Source organism: Ctenocephalides felis, unplaced genomic scaffold, assembly GCF_003426905.1.
Source record: "Ctenocephalides felis isolate EL2017-DRISC unplaced genomic scaffold, ASM342690v1 CF-g0.4_SCAFFOLD_01604, whole genome shotgun sequence".
In the NCBI taxonomy this organism is placed as follows: Eukaryota; Metazoa; Arthropoda; class Insecta; order Siphonaptera; family Pulicidae; genus Ctenocephalides; species Ctenocephalides felis.
The window spans coordinates 16,414,124-16,428,166 of NW_020537758.1; the positions used below are offsets into that span (position 1 = coordinate 16,414,124).

Consider the following 14,043-nt stretch of genomic DNA (forward strand, 5'->3'; position numbering starts at 1 on the left):
ATACAAAACGTTTCAGGGAAACATTGCAGACTGATAAGATATCAAATGCTATTGAACCGATATGATTTCAAGAATCAAAACGCTTTCATCTTTTATATTTGGCTATATTTGTCATTTTCCATTTATACAGTGAAAACCGACTTTTTTCACTAAAAAAACGGTTTTTGAATTTCATAATTTTCGCCAAAAAAACGGTTTTTAAAACCGATTTTTGAAAACCGACAAACCCTAGTGTTAACATGCAACGCCATGGAAAACTTTTAGAAGATAATTGTTATTCAATAAAATTTTATTATTTCAAATAAAAAATAACATCTATAAAATTGATCAAAAATCGATGGTGGTTTACAAGATTTGATTTTAATTACAAAGATAACAGAAGTTTTTCATAATGAAAGAAAGGTCAAATACCTTATGTCGCTACCATGGCAGTACCAAGTCGAGGCAAAGATGGTCTCAAAGCACACAGGATCCTTATATATGAATACATATTGATACTATAAAATTAATTCAATCAATAATCTTGAATAATAAAGAAATAAAGCCATCAGATTACTCTCTAACGACGCATCTAGCACGCAGTATTAGCATATGTACCTGCGCATACTCTCAGCATGTTTACGCAATGGATCATGAATGAAATTCTGCTCGGTAAATCAATTAAGATAATGATAAAAATATATGTATGCACATAGGCTTGCATCTTATACTACATTTTTGACACGTAAAGCATCTGAATAAATTATTGCGTTTAATTTTGACATATTATAAATATATCATAGTATCATTGCTTGCGAATCACAATAGTCCAGTCATTTGGTCGTTTTGCCGGTACAGTACTCCGGGAATTCTGAAAATTGATAATCTCATAGATTTCGAGGTGCTCTTTACTTTGCCACCTCAAATTTGAACGGCAAGTTGCCGCTATATTGAAACAATTGCGTCAAAAAATAGCTTTTTTAAAATATCTCCTTTCTGGCTCATTCTACAATAAAAGTATCTGTGTATGAATTAAACTAGAGAAAATTTCCTACAATTCCTTAGAAAACCGTTTTTTTGTAAAATTGATAGTTTGAGAGTACGGCCGCCTCAAAGTCTTTGCTGCTCTCGCCGTAGTATCAAATCTCTCCATATATGACAGCACTTTGAACTTGATCACATACATTTTAATAAATAAATATTTTCAATGTTAAATTAAGCGAATAAGATCTAGAAACAAAATAATTCAAATATTTTTCTGTTTTTTTTTCTGATTTTTTAACACTTCAAGCTACTTACTTATAGCTACTTTGCCATTGAAGTGTTAAAAAAAACAGCAAAAAAAAAAACGAAAAATATTTGAATTATTTTATTTCTAGATCTTATTTGCTTGATTTAACAATGAAAATATTAATTATTAGATAGAATGTGGTCAAGTTCGAAGTGCTGTCATATATGGAGAGATTTGATACTACGGCGAAGAGCAGCAAAGACTTTGAGGCGGCCGTACTCTCAAACTATCAATTTTACAAAAAAAAAAAAACGGTTTTCTATGTATGATATACTCGTCGATACAAAAAATTCTGCCAATTCTTCATGACGAATATAATCGTCAATCGCAGTTAACTAACATAAGAAAAGAAACTCGAAACGCAAATGTATCTAATTTACACGCACGACGAATATATTCGCCAATGCACAAAATTATGTCACTTGTCCGTGACGAGTATGAACGTCAAACGCAGTTAACTAACTTAGAAAAGAAACGCGAAACGCAAATGTATTTAATTTACACGCACAACAAATATACTCGTCAATACCCAAAATTCGGGCACTTTTTCATGACGAGTTTACACGCCAGTCGCAGTTGACTAACACAAAAGACACACGAAACATAAACGTATCTAATTTAACACACGACAAATATATTCGCTGCACAGAATTCTGCCACTTCTCCTTGACGTGTATACACGTCAATCGCAGTTACCTACCTTAAGAAAAGAAACGCGAAACGCAAAAGTATCTAATTTACACGCACGACAAATATATTCGTCGATACACAAAATTCTGCTCCATGACGAGTATACTTGTCAATCGCAGTTAACGCAAAACGAAACGACTCAAAGCGGGGTACGGGTTAATAATTAGTACTTGTTGATAAAAACCAATAAAAATAATTATATTTTAAGAATCTCTATGTGCGTAAATCCAAAATACTTTTAATAAATTATTATAATTTTTGGACGAATGAAATGTGAAACCAAATACGATGTATCCCGAATGAGACAGCAATAAAAACTATTCGAAATTTATTTGTTTCCAGAATCGATTGTTGTTTTATTAAGAACCAATATACTGGCCAACCAGAGCAACGTGCGACAGGGACAGGAATAGAGTTTGTAGAGCGCTGTCTCTGTCAAATGGTTTGTGCGATGTGATTGGTTGTAACCGAGGTAAATATTTACTCGTATAGAAAGATTTTGAAAATATTTTGGAGCAAGTTGTAAACCTGATAATATATATATATATATATATATATATATTAAATATTATTCATTGCCGATGTTTCAGACCTTTGTACGTTCCATCTTCAGGATATTTACCAAAATCATGATCTTGATTAGGATATAAAAATTTTTATATCCTAAAACATGTTAATATGTTTCAATTAAACATAAAATAATTTCTATGTCATTTATCTATCCCTTCAACTGTTTCTTCCATTTTCTCAAAATGTAAATATTTGTGTTTTTGAAATTTTGAAAAAAATAAGGATAATTATAATTCCGAAGCAACAGAACCTTCATTGTCGTATTATGTATTTATAAAAAATATATATTGTTCTGAATATATTAAGAGTTGGTTGTGTGGTACCCTATAAAATTATAAATATGCATAAATATATACAATTAATAATATTATGAAAATAAATCGAATTGCGTTGATTTGTGCAAACAATTTCACTTTTGTTGTGTTTGATTTGTAATATATTTGATTTTATAATATTTACAGGAAGAGTAAAGGGTTGTTACAGATTTGACTAAGGTTTCGAGATAAACGTTATGATATTGTTCAGGAAACGAAGATGGATTTCAAATCTATATTTTTAGTAAGTGCTATCTTAGTTTTATAAATTCTACATAAGCTGTTTAAGGTTTCAAAATTTTCGTCCACGTTAATCCTGAAAATCTAAAACCCTTCGAACGATATTAATTGTTTGGCCTTACATAAGTATACCATAAAGTGTTAAATATTATTCCTAAAACAGCATATATGTACATATATATATATATATATATATATATATATATATATATATATATATATATATATATATATCAATCCACTCTAAATGAAGACAAGTGGCATCTATTTTAAGGATATGGGTTTTATTTTGGATGGTTGCTCTTGGTAACTTTTTATTAGTTAGACCCACTCACCACGATAAGGTGGCAACCAGTCGAGTGGGGGGAGGGATTGGATAGGAAAAGGAAAATATAAACATCACAAATATTGCCACACGTACGCTCAAACAGAAAAGTGATACGTGGTGGACAGCTAAGGCGCCCGCCGACCACCAATATCACTAATCCGCCGACACACTTATTATATACACACTTAAGGGCCAAATATACACCAAGAATTATAAAATTGATAGGAACACAATAAATATAGAAAATTTGTTAGGAGTTCTTAAAGGTCTGAAAGAGAAATCCCTACTGTACACTCTGGAGGGTCTTACATAGCTGTATTTTTGCTTGTGGCCAATATATAATTTTTGTAGTAAAGACTGATGAAAAACTTGATAAAAAACCGGTTTTTCATTATTTGCACTGCAATTATTTATGTGGGACGGGATAAAATATTCTTCCGATCAGAATCGACCCGTATAGAAATCATATCATCGAGAGCGAATGACTCTCACTTCACATCGGCGTAACAATTTCCGTTGCATTTGTACGGATTTACGCCCACGTCGCGCCTGAAGAAGTTTTACATCAAAATAAATAGAACATAGAATAAAACACAACCTGAAATAGGCGTATGGAAAATAGAGTTTCCAGAAAATGGAATTTCACAACCTGAAATACGGTATTGAAACCCTTAAGTGGAGGAGGAAGCAAAAAATTAAGTTGAGAGTGCGTCGCACGAACCAAACTGGAATACGCATATGCGAAATTCCACATTCGCTGACAAGCCAATTAAGGCCTGCAGCAGACAGTCAATGCTAAACGCACCTCAGGAACAAAATGAAAAATTATGAAAGCTGAAACAGAAGGCAGGATGAAGGTAGCTGAAAAAAAATAAATAGAGATTTCGGTATTGAAACCGTTAAGTGGAGGAGAAAGCAAAAAATTAATTTGAGAGGTCATAGCCTCAGAGCTGAAAAAAAATAAACAGAACGTAGAATAAAACACAACCTGAAATAGGCATATGGAAAATAGAGATTTCGGTATTGAAACCGTTAAGTGGAGGAGGAAGCAAAAAATTAAGTTGAGAGTGCGTCGCACGAACCAAACTGGAATACGCATATGCGAAATTCCACATTCGCTGACAAGCCAATTAAGGCCTGCAGCAGACAGTCAATGCTAAACGCACCTCAGGAACAAAATGAAAAATTATGAAAGCTGAAACAGAAGGCAGGATGAAGGTAGCTGAAATAAAATAGAGATTTCGGTATTGAAACCTATAACTAAAAGAGAAAGATAAAAATGTTGATGTTGAAACCGGTATAAAAAAATGAAAAAATATAGAAATGTCGGTTTTCAAACCGGTATAAAAAAGATTCGGAAATAACGGTGAACGTATAGGACATAAATAAAAGCCTGAAATAAAATTGGAAGACATATGGTAAACTTCGTATTAAAATTGGTGAGGATAAAAAGTGAAAATTTCGGTATTTAAACCGGTATTTGAAAAGAGAAAAAAAGAAAAAAAGAAATAAACATCGGTGTTTAAACCGGTAAAATAAAAAATAAAAAATACATCAAAGTCGGTGTTCAAACCGGTTTAAAAAATAAAGAGATGTCGGTGTTCAAACCGGTATAAATAAAGAAAAATGTATAGGAAGGTCGGTGTCAAACCGTTAATTAAAATAAGTAAAATGCGTAAAAATTTAAATTCGCAATAGATTGAATGTAGAAAACTCCGGTGTTCAAACCGAAGAAAGAAAAGAGCTTAAAGAGGTGTTTGGGTTTTCTCAATTGTTTCCCTGAACGATATCGCCTTTCCCTCACGGTACTTGTTCACTATATGATGTGGTGACATTTAGCCTTAGATGGAATTTACCACCATTAGAGCTGCATTTTCATGCAAACTCGACTCATTAGAGAGACTTGACCTTAGAGATCGGTTCCTCTCGAACACTACATTTCCCCTGGGGGATTCAGTGCCGGGCTGTTCCCTGTTCGCTCGCCGCTACTGAGGGAATCCTTTTTAGTTTCTTGTCTAAAGACAACTGCCTTGAGGTCGTCATACGTTCTTTGTGGAACGCACTTGAATTGTATCGACGAGGAACCTTCGAATCGCCCATTGCTGGACTGGTTCACACGTTCAATAAATTATTTAAGAGCACGCGCATTTAAAATGCACGAAACTCCATCATTCGCTGACAAACCATTTAAGGGATGCAGCAGTCTGGTAAGTGAAACGACACTCAGGCAGCAGTCGGTCCGGGAACATTATCCTCTGACCTCAATTTGCGTTCGATATGTCGATTTTTTCATCGACCCACATCATGTCAAGTGATCCATCGTTCAGGGCATTCGTTGAGACCTGAAATAACGCAAAACCCCACCAGACGTTGGCGAGCCGCGACAGAAGCGACGCATTACAGGCAAGCACCTGTCCGGTAAAGTAAAACGATTATTCAGGCAGCAGAAGGGAAAAAATCACAAACACAAATGCAAAACTCCACCAGACGCCGGCAAGCCGATTAGAGCAGAGCCCATTAAGGCAAACACTTGCCCGGTAAAGTAAAGCCAAGTGAAGTGAATGTCGGGCAGAAGAGAAAAACAATTCAGGACCTGAAATAGGCGGCAGAAATGAAATACATAGAAAAGTTGGGTGTTGAAACCGTTAATAATAGATGTGGAAATTTAGTACAATTTACTGATTAAAACAATGCAATAGCAATGAATAAAAGTTAGAAATATTTGATATTGAGTAAGTTGAAAAATAAACGAAATTCAAATATAAAAATTGGCTCAAATTATGTGGGTTGTTCTTGGTAACTTTTGGTTAGTTAGACCCCCCCACCACGTTAAGGTGACAACCCATCGAGGGGGATTAAATAATTCATGAGGGACAAAGTGATGAAAGAAATTGCAATGATAGGAACTTTAGGCAATGACAATGACAAATTAGTTGACTATTTAGGAGAAGTTCAGGTATAGCCGAGAAGGGGTAGGCGGCTACTAGATGGCGCTGATATATAAATGATGACAAAAGATTAACGAATATATAATAGATTCCAGTAGAAGTTGTAGAAACAACAAGAGACCATACATATAAAGAAACTCGAATACAGAGACAAATAGTGTAATAGAGATTGTAGTTAGAGTTAAAAAAAAATAGAGTGAGAATATATATTATATAACGAATAAAATGTTTTCGGATATCCATCCAATAATTGAAAGAATTAAATAAGAGAAATGTAAATTTTCATTATAATAGCATAAGTTTCGAATATCAATTTGACTAATCTTTACTGCATACAAATAATCAATTCAAAACTCAAAAACAAGAACACTAATTAATATAAAATGTTTGAATCAAATTTTCAAATGTTTTCAAAAGTTTGATTCAAATGTTTGCCATGATTTAGTCACAAGTACTTTCATAAATTTTATTTAATTTATTTGGTAACTGATTTATATATATATATATATATATATATATATATATATAAATATATATATATATATATATATATAACTATGTATTATATTAATTAGTGTTCTCATCATCCCTTTGTTTTGATTTGATTATTTGTATGCATTGAAGATGTGTCAAATCGAAACTCGAAACCTATTCTATTATAATAAAGATTTACATTTTTCATTATTGAATTCTCTAAATTGTTGCAAAAAATGCCCAAAAACCTTTCATCGTATATCTTTAAATACCTGAAAACACATGTGTGTATATATACATATACATATATATACACATATAAACATAAATAAATACATAAGCATATACATAAAAATGATAAAAACTAAATAAAAATATCCTAGCTATTTCAATGTAAATAAAACAAATTCAACAAGTAACAAATGCCACACGATCGAATGAAGAACTCTCTGCAACATCGAAATAAATAAAAACCAAAAACGCCAAAAAGAAACTAACCAAAAAATGACAAAAACCAGAAAAAAACAAGAAAATAATTGCACATCAGCCCTACATAAAAATCATCGTCATAGGCTATGAAAATTATTTATTTATTTCAGTGAAAAAATAAATAATATAACTTCCATAAGTTGAAAATAAAAAAAATCCTACCTTTGCAGCATCTTCGCCCATTCTCTTCAATATTATAAATATCTGCAAAATCTGCATCTCTCTGAAAACTAGAAGTGATGTGGGCTCGAAGTGATAAGATCATATCAAAATCTGAAAATAATGAAAAATATAACATTAGATTTGATGGAAAATAATAACTATTTATGTATTTATTATAATTTTATATTAATTAAGTCATATAAAATAATAAATAGATGATGGAATTATGTCATTATATCTTTATTTTAAAAAAATATTCATCTAGATGATATGAAATAATTCCATTTTATATTTATTGTTTTATGTAACTTGAAAATAATATGTGAAAAAATATAAGTATAATTATTGAATAAATAGGTATTTATAATTATTGAATAAATAATAATTTAAGTATTTAAATCAATTATCATTGGTTTGCAGATGAACTAAAGTTAGCAACGGACGCCATCTTGTTTTGCAAATGCGCCGCTAGATGGCTTGTTAATAGTTTGCAGAAAATTTGCAAATAATAAATATTAATAACAATATGAAATTTTATACGAAACTGAATCAAATTTGTGAAATACAAATGATTTATATTGGGTTTTAGCGTTGCAAATATGATTGTAATGTTAAAAAGGCGTTTCAAACTTTGGTCAATTGACAGTTGACGCCGTTTTGTTTTGGTTCAATACCGAAGAATTTTTCGTTGCTTTTTTGCAAAAAAATAACTGTACAGGTGCAGTTTTTTAATGTAAATGGATACATTAGGTCAAAGTTTATTGAATTTTCATCAATAATACGCCGTGAAAACGGTTATATTATTTAAAACAGGACAAAACCACCGTTGGTGATTATGGCCGCCATCTTGGATTTTGCAAATGTCACAAAATTTGAATAGCGAAAAAACGCAAAAATCTCAATAAATATTATGTAAAAGTGCAATAATAATAAATAATATGTGATAAATTTATTGCAAATCAACAACAAAGCACGCCTACGATATTTTTACAGATGTAAACATTGTTCACAAATCAGTACCAGACGGTGTCACTTGTTGTGCGAATAAAACTTAATAATTAAGCAAAATTATAAAGAATAAAAGTTCTTACCTTTATATGTGTAAACTGCATACCGGAACACATTATAACACTTTATAAACACTACTTGGTTGTAAAATAATTATTGTTCATTTTGATCACTTATTGTACTTGCACTACGAGATGTTCACTGTTCGGGAGCTGACGCACTATTGAGCTGCGTGCTAATTAGCACCGCCTTATATATGCTGGTTGGAGGCTACTCGCGGAGGCGCTCCCGTGGGTGAAAGAGCCTCCGGAAGAAAACATAACCCCTGTCTCAAACTTGTTAATTATTGGGATTTAAATCAAACTTCATGAGTAAAACCTCATATATATGTTGAAAACTATAAAAAACTTAATTACAATCAATAATTAAGCTCTATTCGTTAGTAATTAACTCACTAATTAAGCACTATTCGTTAGTAATTAATCACTGCACAACAATCAATTGTATGGATTCAAAGTAAACAGAAACAAGCAATTTAAAATAAATTCGTTAAAACCACACAATGACACTATGTAAAAATGATTAAAAACAATATGCTTGGCACAATAACTTTGCAATACAATTTTGGCAACCGATTTCCACACATTTTTTTACAAATTTGAATTTGTATAAATATATAACCACAAAATTTTTGTTATTCTTTTAGTTTTAAACGTCAAAATTAAATTCATGTAAACTGATAGCAGTGAAGTGTGCCACATAATTGAAACTATGCAAAACATCTTATTCTTTATTGTGTTCGTATTCGTATCAAAACTGCAAATATTTCAATAAATACATCAAGATATGATAAATACCGATTAAAATGTAAGTATAAACTGTTAAAACATTATTGTAATATTTATATAAACTTTGTGTAAACTCACAAGTATTATCAGTCAAATGTCATGTCAGTTCAACTACCATTTCTATTAAAAATGCTGTATTTATTTTTGATTTTGTTTAATGATTATTTATAGTACAAAAATCTGTTACATTAATACTGTGACTATGTTAACAATAACTTACTTTATTTAAAAACTTAATTTTTAATACTTCACAGAATGTATAATCAATTTGTGATTGTTTAGGTTTTAATGAAGGATTTTTGGAGATATTTGGATTACTCTACTCATTCAGGACAATATAATCTTTTTGTGGAGATGACGAAGGGCACACTTTTAAATGCAAATAAAATGGATACTAAGTTTACTCAAAGATGACTGCCTTTATATACTAGATAATATTCTAATACTTAAAAATACTTTCCACAAATTTATTATGATTTTATCAATCAATTAGGAGAAATATCATAAGAGGTAAATGTTCTCGACTGTTAACCTAATTGAATATTGTTGCACAGAATTGTAGTGGAAAAATATAATTACAAATCAAGTTGACTTTTATCTGTAATGCAACTGTAGGATTCTCTACCTTTGCCTAATTCTCAATAATAAGAATAACTACAAAGAATGTATAATCAAATTATGATTCGAAGCTTATTAGACTCTTAAATGCAATACAAATATAGGTTTCCCTATACTTGAATATTTATTAATATTAGCAATAACTACACAAAATGTATAATTAAATTATGATAGTTTAGTTTTTAATGGAGGAATTCTGAAGATTACTATATTCCTATTTGGGTTACTCTATTTACATGTTATAAAGATGACCAAGAATACACAATGCAAACGCAAAATAAAAGAGGTTACTAAGTTCACTTACAGATGATTGTTTAGATACTCTAAATTATATTCTAATACTTCAAGATAATTTACTCAAGTTTATTATGAATTTGATGATAAATCAGGAGAAATATCATAGAGGTAAATATACTTGATTGTTAGTTAATTAAATAATATTACAGGGAATTACACTTGAGAAATAAACACAAATTAAATTGAAGCTTCTTGATATTATACATAGGGAAGTCTATGTACAAAAAACAGACAGATGTCTAATATTATTTTATAGATTATATAGATTTTGGCACTTACAAAGCTAATGAATCTAATAGGGCAAGGCAAAATCAACATACATTTAAAATTCATAGAATATATTCATGGAAACATAAATGTCAAGAATGGAAGAATTTAATGAACGCTTCTTAGTAGTTTCAATTTTGGACCTTTATAGCATAAAATTTAAATATACGTTTCACTCAATATTGATTGCAAGCACAAATATATATTATGAAGATATATAATGCAAATTTGCGAAATTAACAAAATATTGTATTGACACAATTGTGTTAAGCATGTAACCTTTTGTTTATTATTAAATGATAGCATCAACTGCAAGAATTATAATAAGTTGAACCAATTAAATAGAAAAAAACTAAACGAAGCTGATGTGAAAGATTTGGCAGCATAATAATTAATATAATTCACATATGGATTTGAAAGAATCTCTACAAATCATCAACAAAGCATTTTCATAGATCTTCCACATCTTATATTATGCTTAAATTATGAATAATAGGATATTTGTTAGCACTGGATGAAGATGCAAGTTTTAAGAAGCAATCTAAAGGTATTTTTATCATTCTTATACTAGATACAACTTATGTCAACATTATACAAATTGGTGATTTTGCAATTGATTGAATTATATTTGAATATAACTTTTTATTTATGGAATGAATTTTTCAAATACAAATAAAAAATACATACCTAGATACCTACATACATATTAATGATTAAATTTAAATTATTCGTTTGCGATAAACCTCGCTTCTCAGCTTTCGCGCGGTATTATGTCGTACTTCACTAATTGAAATTCGTATTATTAATGATACTGTAACATACACTGGAAACTGGAAGCGCACCTTAATTTGATATCAATTATTTGCAGATTACAATGGATTTATGAATTTTAGCATTAATTTTGACGTTTGAACAAAAATAACAGATTTCTGCTTAACAAAAAAACTGTTTATATATATATATATATATATATTTTAATTATTAACTCAATGTAAGCTGTTATAATATAGCTTATTAAAAATATAATTATTGATGGAAGGTATCTAGTTCTAGTCCCAGGGGTAACAGTATTGATCTGAACTGTCCTAAAAAAAATAGGATAAAAATTGGTATAATAATTATCACAATTTTGTGATTATTTTAGTAAATTTTCACTAATTTTGTTGATTTAAACTTTGGGACCAAAAACCCTGAATAACATTTCTAGAAGCGCAATCAAAAACAATAACACAAAGCGCCTCTTATTAGTAATATTTTGTATATTTTATTTAATTAGTAATTATTTTTATTTCAATTGTGTTTTTTAATGAAATAAATTTATGTTCATATAGCTTGTGTATATTATTATTTTGATAGTTATTTCCAAATTTTATGGTATATAATTTATAATATTATTTTCAGTTTGTTTTAAGTATAAAATCTAAATCAAATTTATTAATAAGCTAAAATAATTATATAATTAATTCTACCTGAATATTTTCATATTTTCAAGCAAATCTAAAAGATTAAATTTTCTGTTTGAATTTCGCGCTTTAAATTGTACAAGTAGCGGCAACGGTCATTTTGCTAACTTCAATCTGTTCACTTGTCAAAAAGATTTCCGTGAATTAAAATGAGCTCGCGTTAATTAAGAGTTTTTAATTAAATCCTTGATTAGTTTTAATTAATTTATGCATCAAATCATTTAATTAATTCTGTAAATCAATCTGATATAATTAATATATCGTGGAACGTTAATTAAAAGCCAAAAATTGGGATGTGTTGAAGCACTTAGGTGTTCCTTGAATAGTCATAATTATCTCTTTCAGGGCCTCCATTTTGAATCAATTTTATAAAAACATTTTATTTACAGCGCCAATGTATCCTTTATTTATATATATATGCAATTATCAATAATATAATTTATATATGTGCTTTTGTGGGTTATACTTAAGTGCTTCTGTATCATACCTGAATTCACAAAATTCTTTTAATTCACAAAAGTCTCTGATATATGTCGTGTGTCGTGTATTCTGTAAAGACTTTACTCGGACAATTGCAACATGTCGAATATACATGTAAAAGACAATGCTATGTAGTGGTTCTAAAGTAGTGATTTTGTGTCGAGTACTTGAGATTTCTGGCAGATGCTCCAGAGGTGGTCGAAGTCTTGGATTTGTGTTCTGGGAGTTGCTGCAGGGGATTTCTAACAATGTAAGTGAAAAGCATGTTTTGTACCAAGCGAGTTGATGAATATATTTCTAGAATTATATACAGGCATTTATCGTACTACATCGGACCAATAATGTCTAAATATTCAATATTTATTTTATATATATATATATATATATATAAATATATATATATATATATATATATATATATAGTCTGGGGAAATATGGGTGTAAATTTTTCAGGTCAGAAGTTATCTCTTTGGTTAGTTGTTTGTTTGCTGTAAGTTTGTCAAAATATTTATGGCACGTACCGTTTATGTAGTCAGTTGGATCGCTATTGGTAATTTTGTAAGTATTAGTGTCAAGTAATAATTCAGATATTTTATTTATATAGTCTTGCTTGTCTATGATAACGGTGATGTTGCCTTTATCCACCACTATATCCGGATGATTTTTGAGAAATATTTTGCAAGCTTTAAGGTCTCTAAGAATATTATCGTAAGTTGTATTTTTGGTATTAAAGGAATTAATATGTGAGATGAATTTTTTATGAAAAAGATTTCTAGTGTGAATTTTAGTTTTCGGATCTTCGGATATATATATATATATATATATATATATATATATATATATATATATGGGTGTGAAACTATAATTTGAATAGAATTAAATAAAAAGATATTACTTAAAATTTATTCTCTGTAAGGGGTTTACAATTACTGACCTAGTTTGTATTACAAGCTACTTTTTATGCGTGTAATAATAATATTTCTTATTATTAACATATTTTATGTTTGTTTTTCACATTGTTCATAATGCCGGTGATATCAAATTATATATTGAAACCGGATGGAAAAATTAATTGGAAGGTGCTTTGAGAACTTGCCTTTTTGCTATCTGATATCATTTATAAAGCCTGTATATATTTTAGTAAAATATTTTCTGGCTCGTGCTTTATTATTATTTTGCATACATATATCTGCTGAAAATAATGATCATATTCAAGTCAATATAATTTTTTTAATAAATATATTCATATTATAATATTATTCATAAAATACAATTTACCTTTTGTTTATTCAACTACAGCTATAATGCGAATAAATGATTTTAAGAATTAATTAGGCAGACATATGTGTAAAAGACTAGGTTCTTATTTAATTTGTTATGGGGAAAACATGCTGATTCAGTTTTTTCATTTATTTATACAAGTGCCTTTTATACATGTTCTAAATCATTAGAGTTTGAAAGACATTAAAAGTAATTTATATTATTACAATTCCATAAAAATACTCCACCAGAATTTCTTTTGTTCTATAAATAACACTATGAGCTGATTTTGTGTAGAATTTAGAATTCTTATATGT

The 14,043-nt window shown here is 29.6% G+C and overlaps 1 long non-coding RNA gene across 1 annotated transcript; it reads left to right on the top strand.

Annotated features, from left to right (window-relative positions):
* The first annotated feature begins 9,266 nt into the window (after nt 1-9,266).
* LOC113374013 lies at nt 9,267-10,358 on the top strand. Its single transcript, XR_003366922.1, has 3 exons — nt 9,267-9,360; nt 9,624-9,851; nt 10,139-10,358. It is a non-coding gene; the product is annotated as an uncharacterized LOC113374013 (long non-coding RNA).
* The last annotated feature ends 3,685 nt before the right edge of the window (nt 10,359-14,043 follow it).